This window comes from Anomaloglossus baeobatrachus, unplaced genomic scaffold (genome assembly GCF_048569485.1).
Source record: "Anomaloglossus baeobatrachus isolate aAnoBae1 unplaced genomic scaffold, aAnoBae1.hap1 Scaffold_223, whole genome shotgun sequence".
NCBI lineage: Eukaryota > Metazoa > Chordata > Amphibia > Anura > Aromobatidae > Anomaloglossus > Anomaloglossus baeobatrachus.
In genome coordinates this window covers 210428-224016 of record NW_027441994.1, presented here as the reverse complement: position 1 = coordinate 224016, position 13589 = coordinate 210428, and the positions used below count along the sequence as shown (strand labels likewise).

Sequence of the window (13589 nt, the reverse complement as noted above, 5' to 3'; positions counted from 1 at the left end):
GAGTTCTTTTCTTACGTTATTGATCACTATAGTGTGCCAGAGCTATTTCTATTGAATTGACTCTTATTTTTTCTGAGCACCTGCTATATACACAGTGAGCCAGACATATTCAATTTTCATTCAGAAGGCAGAGGGAAGCCTTAGCAGCTGAGCCTATATCTTGGCTTGTGAGCATTAGAACAGGCCGGCGATTACAGGGTAACATGAAAAATGTCCAGCTTGCATTATGACTAGAACATGACAATATCCTTTTAAGTACTAACCTATGATGCGTTCCTAAGCAGTTGATGTTATATGTTCTACATTTCATTTTCTGCATACTTTACAAGTAGTAGAATTTGCTTTGATATAGGCAACTGGATTTTCACAATGAAAAGGCAAAGGATAACGCCCGAAAAAGACGCCATACATTATGTCAGTGCCATCACTGACAAACCTGGATTGACCATGAAATACATCAATCCCCTTAAAGGTGAGTTAAAACAAGTTTTAACTAAATTGCCTTAATATTGTCATGCATTAGAATGACTGTCTTAGGTAATGATAAATATTTTCTACAGGAAGAGGAGTGTTTGCTGAAACTGAAATCGAAAAAGGGAGTTTTGTTGCAGAATATCGAGGTGAGCTCACGTATGCACTTACGATGGTAGACAACTACTCGAGATTTATGGTTGTGGTACAAGTCAAAGATCTAATGGCCCATACTGCAGCGAAGGTCTTCCAAGCACACTTATGCAGACCTCATGGCTACTCAGAGAGAGTCCTCACAGATCAAGGCACTGCCTTTGAAGCGGAAATCTTCAAGGACTTCTGCAGCTTTTACCGATGCAGGAAGATGCGTACTACACCCTACCATGCTCAAACCAATGGTTATCAACCTGCTCAGGACTTTACCCCATATTCCAGATGTGGCCTTACAAGTGATTTATAGAGGGGTAACAATACGTTGGGATCATCGGATCTAATCTCCCTTTTTATACACCCTAAAATCTTGTTTGCGTTAGAATAAACAATAACATCATAAAGGTATAGCAGTACCGTTTCAAAGTTTCGGTGTCCCAAGCAGCATTCCATCAGCCTCTGGAAGGTTCCTGGCAAATTGCACAGCTCGAAGGGCATGCTTTTGAACTCGCAGAGACCCATCGGGGTGGCAAAGGCGGTCTTCTCCCGGTCTGCCTCAGCAACGGACACTTGCCAATAGTGACTAGTGAGATCAAGGGTAGAAAAATAATTTGCAGTTGTCAATGCAGCTAGCTATTCCTCAATACAGGGGAGTGGTGCTGTCCTTCTTCTTTAACAGGACCAACGGAGCTGCCCAGAGGCTACAACTGTCACGGATAACCCCAGCCTCCTTCATGTTGCTCAACATGTCCTTGGTACACTGGTAATGTGCAGGTAGATTTGGCTTATATCTCTCTTTGATGGGTGGGTGTGCACTTGTGGGGATGTAGTGTTTGACCCCTTTTATTTTTCAAAAGTCTAGCGGATGTTTGCTGAAGACTTGCTCGTATTCTTGCACTAGCCTGTAGACCCCCTTCTTGTGATGTGAAGGTGTGGAGTCAGTGCCTACGTGTAATTCCTTACACCACTCCTCTGGCTGACTTGGTGAGCTGTCACTGAATGGGTGGGCTGAAGCAATGGTGGATGCTGCTGTTTGGATAGCATGTGTATCTACTGAGAACAGCTTATCAATGGTGGCAAATCGGAGCAGCTTAATCTTTTGCTCTCCGCAGTTCAACACTCTCATGGGCACTCTTCCCTTCCATATTAATGAATAAAACTATGATGTAAATAGCATATAAATACCCCACAAATGCAGATAAAAGTAGGTTATGGGAAAAGGGGGAAGAGAGAAACAGGAAAATAGTGGAATAAAGTATACCTTCCAGGTGGGAGAGGAAATGGCAGCACAGCCAGTGGAGGTGAAGCAAGGGGAGCCTGCAACTAAAGAGTTGAGAGCGTTATCACATGGTGACTGAGCCTGATTGTAACGGGAGCATAGAGGTGCCGATCCTGTCTTACCTGCGTTGGTGTAGAAGTGGGTGTCCTGTGGTGGAGTCAGCTATGTGCAGTGGTGGCCGTGGGTTCTTTTATGTGCGACCGTAGTAATAGCTGTGCCCACTTCCTGTATGGGAGTGGAATGCAGTGAGGCTAATGGAACGCACGCCTGCGCATTTGTGTTTAACGTCGCGCATGTGCAGAACGGAGAAAAGGCTGCGCTCACTTCCTAATGAAAGGGAGTGAGACGCAGCTGGGAAGGGAAGGGAAAAGATTAGGGTTTGGGGATGATGAAAGGGCTTTCTACGGGCAAGGATGGCAAAGGGTGGCAGTGACGGAAAGTCAGGCAGATGGTCCTGTCCTGTCCTGTCCGTCCGTCTTTTTGTATCATGAATTGGAAAGACTGCAAGGGGGAGGGGAGGTGCTTGTGCCCAAAAGGAGGAGTTATTCAGATTCATTGCAGTGGGCGGCGGCTGCAAAAAGCACCATTCTCCTTGTTTTTGCTCTGCAAAACAGCCTTTTCAAGGGTTTGGCTTGGGTGACAAAATGTCTTCTGTAGGCGTGGGTTTGTCTCCCTCTCCCTAAGATGTGTCCGGTATAGGCCAGGGTGCCACTCAAGGCCGTAACCAATTCGGGTTATAGCTTCTCGGCCTTTTGGCTAAGATCAAGTGTAGTTTCGGAGGACGCTACCTTGGTCGGTACTGGAAGGTGCCTGGGATTGCACGTCTGCCGGCCTTGAGGGAGTGTGTGCGCCTTCTGGTGACACATAGCCCTCTTGTGCCTGGACGGTTCCCAGGCAACGGGAGGCGATCACCTTTGTTATTTTGAAGTCCTACTGATAAACAGAAAAAAAAAAAATTAAATCTGTTCTTATCAGTTTAATATCTGATACGTCCCCTCTCTAGGGACCATATATTAAATGGATTTTTAGAACAAGGAGATGGAAAAAATCTTGCTCTGTCCACTCCACGCATTGACCTGGTATTGCAGTACCTCCAGGACCGGTGCACCCCTTCTTAACCGAGTTTCCAAAAGCAGAACTCAATTCACCTGATTCAAATGAGCCTCATTAGTGAATTGAAAGAAAGCAAAAACTTTATATGCACCTCAATTTGGCCAATTCACTTTTCACACTTTCACCCTTTTTTTTTATCTTTCACACCTTTTACTTGCTTTATTGATGCAAAAGCTGTGCCAAATAGCAAACTCATCTCCACTCAACTTGACCAACTCTGCTATGTCCCGTGCAGTATCTTATTCTCAGTCTTATCTAGATCATTTGCAATTGAATAGAATAGATCCCTTTTGGACACATTGGATTCAGCTGCTGCAGTGACTGCAGGTGTTAGAAGATGCAGACTTGGCATCAGGTGCTGTCTATCAGATTCCACTCCAATTAAAGCTTCCATTGTTTTTCGGTGTTTTCTTTGAGCAATGATGATGTCTTTAGTGATCTGTTGGCTCCCTCTCCTGGAGGAAGAGTTTGCTTGCTCTTGGACTTTCAAAAAGAGGGGTCATGATAGACATTTAGCTTCTGAGCCCAATTGGGGACAGTCATGGGTGATGAATGTTTTGCAACCTGCTGCGAAGCCTGATACCGCAATATAAGGAACGTCAAATACTAAGAATGGGCGGCCTATGAAAGAATTAGTACTTTCATTAAGCATACTTAAACGGCTAATTGGGAATAGACAAACTGTAAAAAGCCCTCTGAGAAAGCCCCTCTCTATCCTTTGTCAGTAAGCTTTTCTGTAGTCTGCCTGTTGATGTATTTTCCGTTTGAACAGTGCACAACATGAAGTGACGGAACACTGGCTTGTCACAATGTCCCCCGCTGACATCACAATAGCGCTGCTGCCTAGAAAGCCAGCTGCGCAGCAGAAGTTGCTCTTTGGGTGGGATGGTGGGCTAATGTATCTATTCCTGCTTGGTGAGAGTTTGACATGATCTAGAGCAACGAGTTCCAGCGGCTAGCGGTTGATTATTGGCTGTAATGGGGCTTTCTGGCTGGTGCTAGCCTTTCTTCTTAGCACACAGGAACCACAATCCCTACACCATGCTTCGATGGATTCTCTCATCCCAGCCCAGTAAAACTACATATTTCACACAGTTATAGGCATGGGCATTCACCTGGATTAAAACCCATAACAGCTCATAGACCAAACAATCAATCTACCACTGGACCAAAGACAGGAAGCTAAATCCACTGCCTGCGGTAACTAACTTAATCCTATAGGCTACTCACACAACAAACCCAAGAGAAAGGAAAAAAACATGGCTTCGATTATCCATCCAATGAAAACGCATAACCATTGTGAGCCATTGGACAATGCAATTGCACACATGGTGACATGGTGCACGGCCCAATGAATCAAGTCTGTACTTCATATTCACGGTTTAAGCCCTTGGGTTTTAATGTGTCCAGAGTACATATCCAGAAAGATTCCCTTTTTTTGTGCTAAGCACAAGTCAACAATACATTGTAAGCAGATTCTATTACCAGTCCCACACCATTTTGTGACGCATAATCACACAGTGGCCCAATTAAGATTCCAAGTCATCGAACATGTCCCAGCCATACGCAGAGGAGGCAATAGAATTAGGAAGCTCAAAGAAAGGGAATCTTTCTGGATATATACTCTGGGCACGTTGGAACCCAAGGGCTTAAACCATGAATATGAAGAACCGACTTGATTCATTGGGCCGTGCACATTTTTTCTAACGCCCGGTTCTTTTTCGTGTTCACACTATATATGGTTCCACTATGTATGGAGTTCCATTCTTCCTTGTTTTTTATTTGTCATGTTTGTCATGTCTGATCAACTGGTTACATTATGTCTGATTACCTTGTCTAACAGTTTTTTCTCCCCTTTCTTTACCTTCCATGTTCCCATAGTCACGTGAAATATCCCTGTTGCACTTGATTACGGCTCACTATTCACTATAGGATGTCTTATATCTAACATCACACTCTCACCCATCAGCACTCTATAGGTTTGTATAAGGTATGCGCTTACACATCCGGTCCTCCATAGGTATTTCCACTTATGTAACACTATCCCTATGATCACTCATAACTCATACCCTTGTAGTCAATTACAGCCTCCTCTCTCCCCCCCTCCCCTTCTCCCTTTCCATCTATAATTTTGCCAGTACAATATTAGTTTACATTAGGCACACACTCACATATTCCTTTCCTTAGTGATTTATTGTAATTCACATTCACATACAATTCTCTATGCCTGCCCCATTACTACATTCATACCTACTTGACAATATCCTGATACCCCTTGTCTCACCTTGTTGGTCCCTACACCTGTTATCATGTCCTTTCCTGTGTCTGTCTTGTCACACAACACATTTTAGCATATCCCTTGTGCTCCTTATTACCTGTCCTGCCTATTAGAATTATGTCCATTATGTCCATGCATGGCCCAATGAATCAAGTCTGTACTTCATATTCATGGTTTAAGCCTTTGGGTTCCAATGTGCCCAGAGTATATATCCAGAAAGATTCCCTTTCTTTGAGCTTCCTAATTCTATTGCCTCCTCTGCGTATGGCTTGGACATGTTCGATGACTTGGAATCTTAATTGGATCACTGTGTGATTATGCGTCACAAAATGGTGTGGGACTGGTAATAGAATCTGCTTACAATGTATTGTTGACTTGTGTTTAGCTCAAAGAAAGAGAATCTTTCTGGATATGTACTCTGGGCACATTAGAACCCAAGGGCTTAAACCGTGAATATGAAGTAAAGACTTGATTCATTGGGCCGTGCACCATGTCACCAAGTGTCCAATTGCATTGTCCAATGGCTCACAATGGTTATGCATTTTCATTGGATGGATAATCGAAGCCATGTTTTTTTCCTTTCTGTTGGGTTTGTTGTGTGAGTAGCCTATAGGATTAAGTTGGTTACCGCAGGCAGTGGATTTAACTTCCTGTCTTTGGTCCAGTGGTAGATGGATTGTCTGGTCTATGAGCTGTTATTGGTTTGAATGCAGGTGAATGCCCATGGGCTGCTTATGACTGTGTAAAATATGTAGTTTTACTGGGCTGGGATGAGAGAATCCATTGAAGCATGGTGTAGGGATTGTGGTTCCTGTGTGCTAAGAAGAGAGGCTGGCACCAGCCAGAAAGCCCCATTGCAGCCAATAATCACTTAATAACTTTTTCAACTTGTCATCATATGGGAGGCCTTCCATTCCTTGTAGTAGTCTAGTTGCCCACCTTTGAACTGACTCTAACTTCTGAATGTCCTTTTTAAAATGTGGAGCCCAAAACTGGTTCCCATATTCCAGATGTGGCCTTACAAGTGATTTATAGAGGTGTAACAATACGTTGGGATCACGGGATCAAATCTCCCTTTTTATACACCCTAAAATCTTGTCCCAAGCAGCATTCCATCAGCCTCTGGAAGGTTCCTGGTGCATTGCACAGCTCGAAGGGCATGCTTTTGAACTCGCAGAGACCCATAGGGGTGGCGAAGGCGGTCTTCTCCCGGTCTGCCTCAGCAACGGACACTTGCCAATAGTGACTAGTGAGATCAAGGGTAGAAAAATAATTTGCAGTTCTCAATGCAGCTAGCGATTCCTCAATACGGGGAGTGGTGCCGTCCTTCTTCTTTAACAGGATCAACAGAGCTGCCCAAAGGCTACAACTGTCACGGATAACCCCAGCCGCCTTCATGTTGCTCAGCATGTCCTTGGTACACTGGCAATGTGAAGGTGGTATTGGCTTATAGCTCTCTTTGATGGGTGGGTGTGCACCTGTGGGGATGTGGTGTTGGACCCCTTTTATTCCCCTAAAATCTAGCGGAGGTTTGCTGAAGACTTGCTCGTCTTCTTGCACTACCCTGTAGACCCCCTTCTTGTGATGTGAAGGTGTCGAGTCAGTGCCTACGTGTAATTCCTGACACCACTCCTCTGGCTGACTTGGTGAGCAGTCACTGACTGGGTGGGGTGCAGTAATGGTGGATGCTGCTACTTGGATAGCATGTGTATCTACTGTGAACAGCTTATCAATGGTGGCAAGTCAGGGCAGCTTAACCTCCTGCTCTCCGCAGTTCAACACTCTCACGGGCACTCTTCCCTTCCGCATTAATGAGTAAAGCTATGATGTAAATATCATATAGATACCCCACAAATGTAAATAAAGGTAGGTTATGGGAAAAGGGGGAACAGGGAAAGAGGAAAATAGTGTAATAAAGTATACCTTCTGGGGGTGAGAGGAAATGGCAGTACAGCCAGTGGAGGTGAAGCAAAAGGAAGCCTGCAACTAAAGAGTTGAGAGCGTTATCACATGGTGACTGAGCCTGATTGTAAAGGGAGCATAGAGTGGAGCATACTCTGGGCACGTTAGATCCCAAGTTCTTAAACCATGAATATGGACCCTTTTATTCTCCCAAAGCCTAGCGGATGTTTGCTGAAGACTTGTTCATATTCTTGCACTACCCTGTGGACCCGCTTCTTGTGATGTGAAGGTGTGGAGTCAGTGCCTACGTGTAATTCCTTACACCACTCCTCTGGCTGACTTGGTGAGCTGTCACTGAATGGGTGTGGTGAAGTAACGGTGGATGCTGTGGCTTGGATATCATATTAAATATAGGGACCCCCATACAGTAGTATGAGAAATTTTTTTGTATTCAATGATCGGTATTACCTTCAGGGGCGCGGCACGTGGACGTGCGTTCCATTAGCCTCACTGCGTTCCACTCCCATACAGGAAGTGGGCGCAGCTATTACTACGGTCGCACATAAAAGAACCCACAGCCACCACTGCACACAGCTGACTCCACCACTGGAAACCCACTTCTACACCAACGCAGGTAAGACAGGATCGGCACCTCTATGCTCCCGTTACAATCAGGCTCAGTCACCATGTGATAATGCTCTCAACAATTTAGTTGCAGGCTTCCCCTTGCTTCACCTCCACTGGCTGTGCTGCCATTTCCTCTCCCCCCTGGAAGGTATACTTTATTACACTATTTTCCTGTTTCCCTCTTCTCCCTTTTCCCATAACCTACCTTTATCTGCATTTGTGGGGTATCTATATACTATTTATATCACAGTTTTATTCATTAATACGGAAGGGAAGAGTGCGCGTGAGAGTGTTGAACTGCAGAAAGCAAGAGGTTAAGCTGCCCCGATTTGCCACCATTGATAAGCTGTTCACAGTAAATACACATGCTATCCAAGCAGCAGCAGCATCCACCATTACTGCACCCCACCCAGTCAGTGACAGCTCACCAAGTCAGCCAGAGGAGTGGTGTCAGGAATTACACGTAGGCACTGACTCCACACCTTCACATCACAAGAAGGGGGTCTACAGGGTAGTGCAAGTGTGACGCCCTGGACTAGCCAGTTAGTCACAGACATAACACACACACACACCCTTTCCCGGATAGTTACACTAGTCAGACACAAAACCGTTGTTGCCTCCCTCCAGGGGCTGATGTCCACACCAGGTGGGGCGGAGCCAGGTGGTTGGCCCCACCCACCAAGGAGTTCACAGGCCTGGAGGTGGATAAACCAGTCAGTTAGTTGAAGTTCAGTTTAGAGTTGAACCGTGGAGGTAGTGAGTTCAGTGAGGAGCCCAGTTTTGGGTAGGAGTGCAAAACTGCTAGTGTCTGGGTCAGATCCCAGGCACTATGGGGAGATAAGGTATGCACACCAGTGACTATGTAAGGGGAATACATGAAATAGCAGAAACTGCTGTGTGAATACTGAGTTGAAAAATCCAATAGCTATATGCAAGAGTAAATATGTGAAAAATGGAATCTGCATTACTGCCATGAACATATGAATCAAGAGAAATTTAGCTACTGAATTGATCAATGCAATAGAGCCCCAACACTACGCCAAAGTATTTCTCTACGTTGGGGTCCCTAGCTTGTGTGTGTCCTCTCATGCAGTTAAAAAACCTACCGTGTGTGCAGTGGTGGCTGTGGGTTCTTTTATGTGCGACCGTAGTAATAGCTGCGCCCACTTCCTGTATGGGAGTGGAATGCAGTGAGGCTAATGGAACGCACGTCCACGTGCCGCGCCCCTGAAGGTAATACCGATCATTGAATACAAAAAAATTTCTCATACTACTGTATGGGGGTCCCTATATTTAATATGATATCCAAGCCACAGCATCCACCGTTACTTCACCACACCCATTCAGTGACAGCTCACCAAGTCAGCCAGAGGAGTCGTGTCAGGAATTACACGTAGGCACTGACTCCACACCTTCACATCACAAGAAGGGGGTCTACAGGGTAGTGCAAGTGTGACGCCCTGGACTAGCCAGTTAGTCACAGACATAACACACACACACCCCCTTTCCCGGATAGTTACACTAGTCAGACACAAAACCGTTGTTGCCTCCCTCCAGGGGCTGATGTCCACACCAGGTGGGGCGGAGCCAGGTGGTTGGCCCCACCCACCAAGGAGTTCACAGGCCTGGAGGTGGATAAACCAGTCAGTTAGTTGAAGTTCAGTTTAGAGTTGAACCGTGGAGGTAGTGAGTTCAGTGAGGAGCCCAGTTTTGGGTAGGAGTGCAAAACTGCTAGTGTCTGGGTCAGCTCCCAGGCACTATGGGGAGATAAGGTATGCACACCAGTGACTATGTAAGGGGAATACATGAAATAGCAGAAACTGCTGTGTGAATACTGAGTTGAAAAATCCAATAGCTATATGCAAGAGTGAATATGTGAAAAATGGAATCTGCATTACTGCCATGAACATATGAATCAAGAGAAATTTAGCTACTGAATTGATCAATGCAATAGAGCCCCAACACTACGCCAAAGTATTTCTCTACGTTGGGGTCCCTAGCTTGTGTGTGTCCTCTCATGCAGTTAAGAAACCTACCGTGTATGGGAAGCTGAGACCCAGGCTATTTATGCGTATGATATGGATTGGCAATAGGTGTGGTTGGGGAGGGTTCACAAACGAAAAAATACTAACAAATAGGAATAACGTTTGGAACACCATTCTAAGTCCGAACTGGGTGCAAAAACCTAAAAAAACATCACTATGGGGAGATAAGGTATGCACACCAGTGACTATGTAAGGGGAATACATGAAATAGCAGAAACTGCTGTGTGAATACTGACTTGAAAAATCCAATAGCTATATGCAAGAGTGAATATGTGAAAAATGGAATCTGCATTACTGCCATGAACATATGAATCAAGAGAAATTTAGCTACTGAATTGATCAATGCAATAGAGCCCCAACACTACGCCAAAGTATTTCTCTACGTTGGGGTCCCTAGCTTGTGTGTGTCCTCTCATGCAGTTAAAAAACCTACCGTGTGTGCAGTGGTGGCTGTGGGTTCATTTATGTGCGACCGTAGTAATAGCTGCGCCCACTTCCTGTATGGGAGTGGAATGCAGTGAGGCTAATGGAACGCACGTCCACGTGCCGCGCCCCTGAAGGTAATACCGATCATTGAATACAAAAAAATTTCTCATACTACTGTATGGGGGTCCCTATATTTAATATGATATCCAAGCCACAGCATCCACCGTTACTTCACCACACCCATTCAGTGACAGCTCACCAAGTCAGCCAGAGGAGTCGTGTCAGGAATTACACGTAGGCACTGACTCCACACCTTCACATCACAAGAAGGGGGTCTACAGGGTAGTGCAAGTGTGACGCCCTGGACTAGCCAGTTAGTCACAGACATAACACACACACACCCCCTTTCCCGGATAGTTACACTAGTCAGACACAAAACCGTTGTTGCCTCCCTCCAGGGGCTGATGTCCACACCAGGTGGGGCGGAGCCAGGTGGTTGGCCCCACCCACCAAGGAGTTCACAGGCCTGGAGGTGGATAAACCAGTCAGTTAGTTGAAGTTCAGTTTAGAGTTGAACCGAGGAGGTAGTCAGTTCAGTGAGGAGCCCAGTTTTGGGTAGGAGTGCAAAACTGCTAGTGTCTGGGTCAGCTCCCAGGCACTATGGGGAGATAAGGTATGCACACCAGTGACTATGTAAGGGGAATACATGAAATAGCAGAAACTGCTGTGTGAATACTGAGTTGAAAAATCCAATAGCTATATGCAAGAGTGAATATGTGAAAAATGGAATCTGCATTACTGCCATGAACATATGAATCAAGAGAAATTTAGCTACTGAATTGATCAATGCAATAGAGCCCCAACACTACGCCAAAGTATTTCTCTACGTTGGGGTCCCTAGCTTGTGTGTGTCCTCTCATGCAGTTAAGAAACCTACCGTGTATGGGAAGCTGAGACCCAGGCTATTTATGCGTATGATATGGATTGGCAATAGGTGTGGTTGGGGAGGGTTCACAAACGAAAAAATACTAACAAATAGGAATAACGTTTGGAACACCATTCTAAGTCCGAACTGGGTGCAAAAACCTAAAAAAACATCACTATGGGGAGATAAGGTATGCACACCAGTGACTATGTAAGGGGAATACATGAAATAGCAGAAACTGCTGTGTGAATACTGACTTGAAAAATCCAATAGCTATATGCAAGAGTGAATATGTGAAAAATGGAATCTGCATTACTGCCATGAACATATGAATCAAGAGAAATTTAGCTACTGAATTGATCAATGCAATAGAGCCCCAACACTACGCCAAAGTATTTCTCTACGTTGGGGTCCCTAGCTTGTGTGTGTCCTCTCATGCAGTTAAAAAACCTACCGTGTGTGCAGTGGTGGCTGTGGGTTCTTTTATGTGCGACCGTAGTAATATCTGCGCCCACTTCCTGTATGGGAGTGGAATGCAGTGAGGCTAATGGAACGCACGTCCACGTGCCGCGCCCCTGAAGGTAATACCGATCATTGAATACAAAAAAATTTCTCATACTACTGTATGGGGGTCCCTATATTTAATATGATATCCAAGCCACAGCATCCACCGTTACTTCACCACACCCATTCAGTGACAGCTCACCAAGTCAGCCAGAGGAGTCGTGTCAGGAATTACACGTAGGCACTGACTCCACACCTTCACATCACAAGAAGGGGGTCTACAGGGTAGTGCAAGTGTGACGCCCTGGACTAGCCAGTTAGTCACAGACATAACACACACACACCCCCTTTCCCGGATAGTTACACTAGTCAGACACAAAACCGTTGTTGCCTCCCTCCAGGGGCTGATGTCCACACCAGGTGGGGCGGAGCCAGGTGGTTGGCCCCACCCACCAAGGAGTTCACAGGCCTGGAGGTGGATAAACCAGTCAGTTAGTTGAAGTTCAGTTTAGAGTTGAACCGTGGAGGTAGTGAGTTCAGTGAGGAGCCCAGTTTTGGGTAGGAGTGCAAAACTGCTAGTGTCTGGGTCAGCTCCCAGGCACTATGGGGAGATAAGGTATGCACACCAGTGACTATGTAAGGGGAATACATGAAATAGCAGAAACTGCTGTGTGAATACTGAGTTGAAAAATCCAATAGCTATATGCAAGAGTGAATATGTGAAAAATGGAATCTGCATTACTGCCATGAACATATGAATCAAGAGAAATTTAGCTACTGAATTGATCAATGCAATAGAGCCCCAACACTACGCCAAAGTATTTCTCTACGTTGGGGTCCCTAGCTTGTGTGTGTCCTCTCATGCAGTTAAGAAACCTACCGTGTATGGGAAGCTGAGACCCAGGCTATTTATGCGTATGATATGGATTGGCAATAGGTGTGGTTGGGGAGGGTTCACAAACGAAAAAATACTAACAAATAGGAATAACGTTTGGAACACCATTCTAAGTCCGAACTGGGTGCAAAAACCTAAAAAAACATCACTATGGGGAGATAAGGTATGCACACCAGTGACTATGTAAGGGGAATACATGAAATAGCAGAAACTGCTGTGTGAATACTGACTTGAAAAATCCAATAGCTATATGCAAGAGTGAATATGTGAAAAATGGAATCTGCATTACTGCCATGAACATATGAATCAAGAGAAATTTAGCTACTGAATTGATCAATGCAATAGAGCCCCAACACTACGCCAAAGTATTTCTCTACGTTGGGGTCCCTAGCTTGTGTGTGTCCTCTCATGCAGTTAAAAAATCTACCGTGTGTGCAGTGGTGGCTGTGGGTTCTTTTATGTGCGACCGTAGTAATAGCTGCGCCCACTTCCTGTATGGGAGTGGAATGCAGTGAGGCTAATGGAACGCACGTCCACGTGCCGCGCCCCTGAAGGTAATACCGATCATTGAATACAAAAAAATTTCTCATACTACTGTATGGGGGTCCCTATATTTAATATGATATCCAAGCCACAGCATCCACCGTTACTTCACCACACCCATTCAGTGACAGCTCACCAAGTCAGCCAGAGGAGTCGTGTCAGGAATTACACGTAGGCACTGACTCCACACCTTCACATCACAAGAAGGGGGTCTACAGGGTAGTGCAAGTGTGACGCCCTGGACTAGCCAGTTAGTCACAGACATAACACACACACACCCCCTTTCCCGGATAGTTACACTAGTCAGACACAAAACCGTTGTTGCCTCCCTCCAGGGGCTGATGTCCACACCAGGTGGGGCGGAGCCAGGTGGTTGGCCCCACCCACCAAGGAGTTCACAGGCCTGGAGGTGGATAAACCAGTCAGTTAGT

At 45.5% G+C, this 13589-nt stretch overlaps 1 pseudogene; it reads left to right on the top strand.

Annotated features, from left to right (window-relative positions):
- The first annotated feature begins 2807 nt into the window (after window positions 1-2807).
- LOC142261449 (U2 spliceosomal RNA) lies at window positions 2808-3013 on the top strand (annotated as a pseudogene).
- Window positions 3014-13589: the final 10576 nt, after the last annotated feature.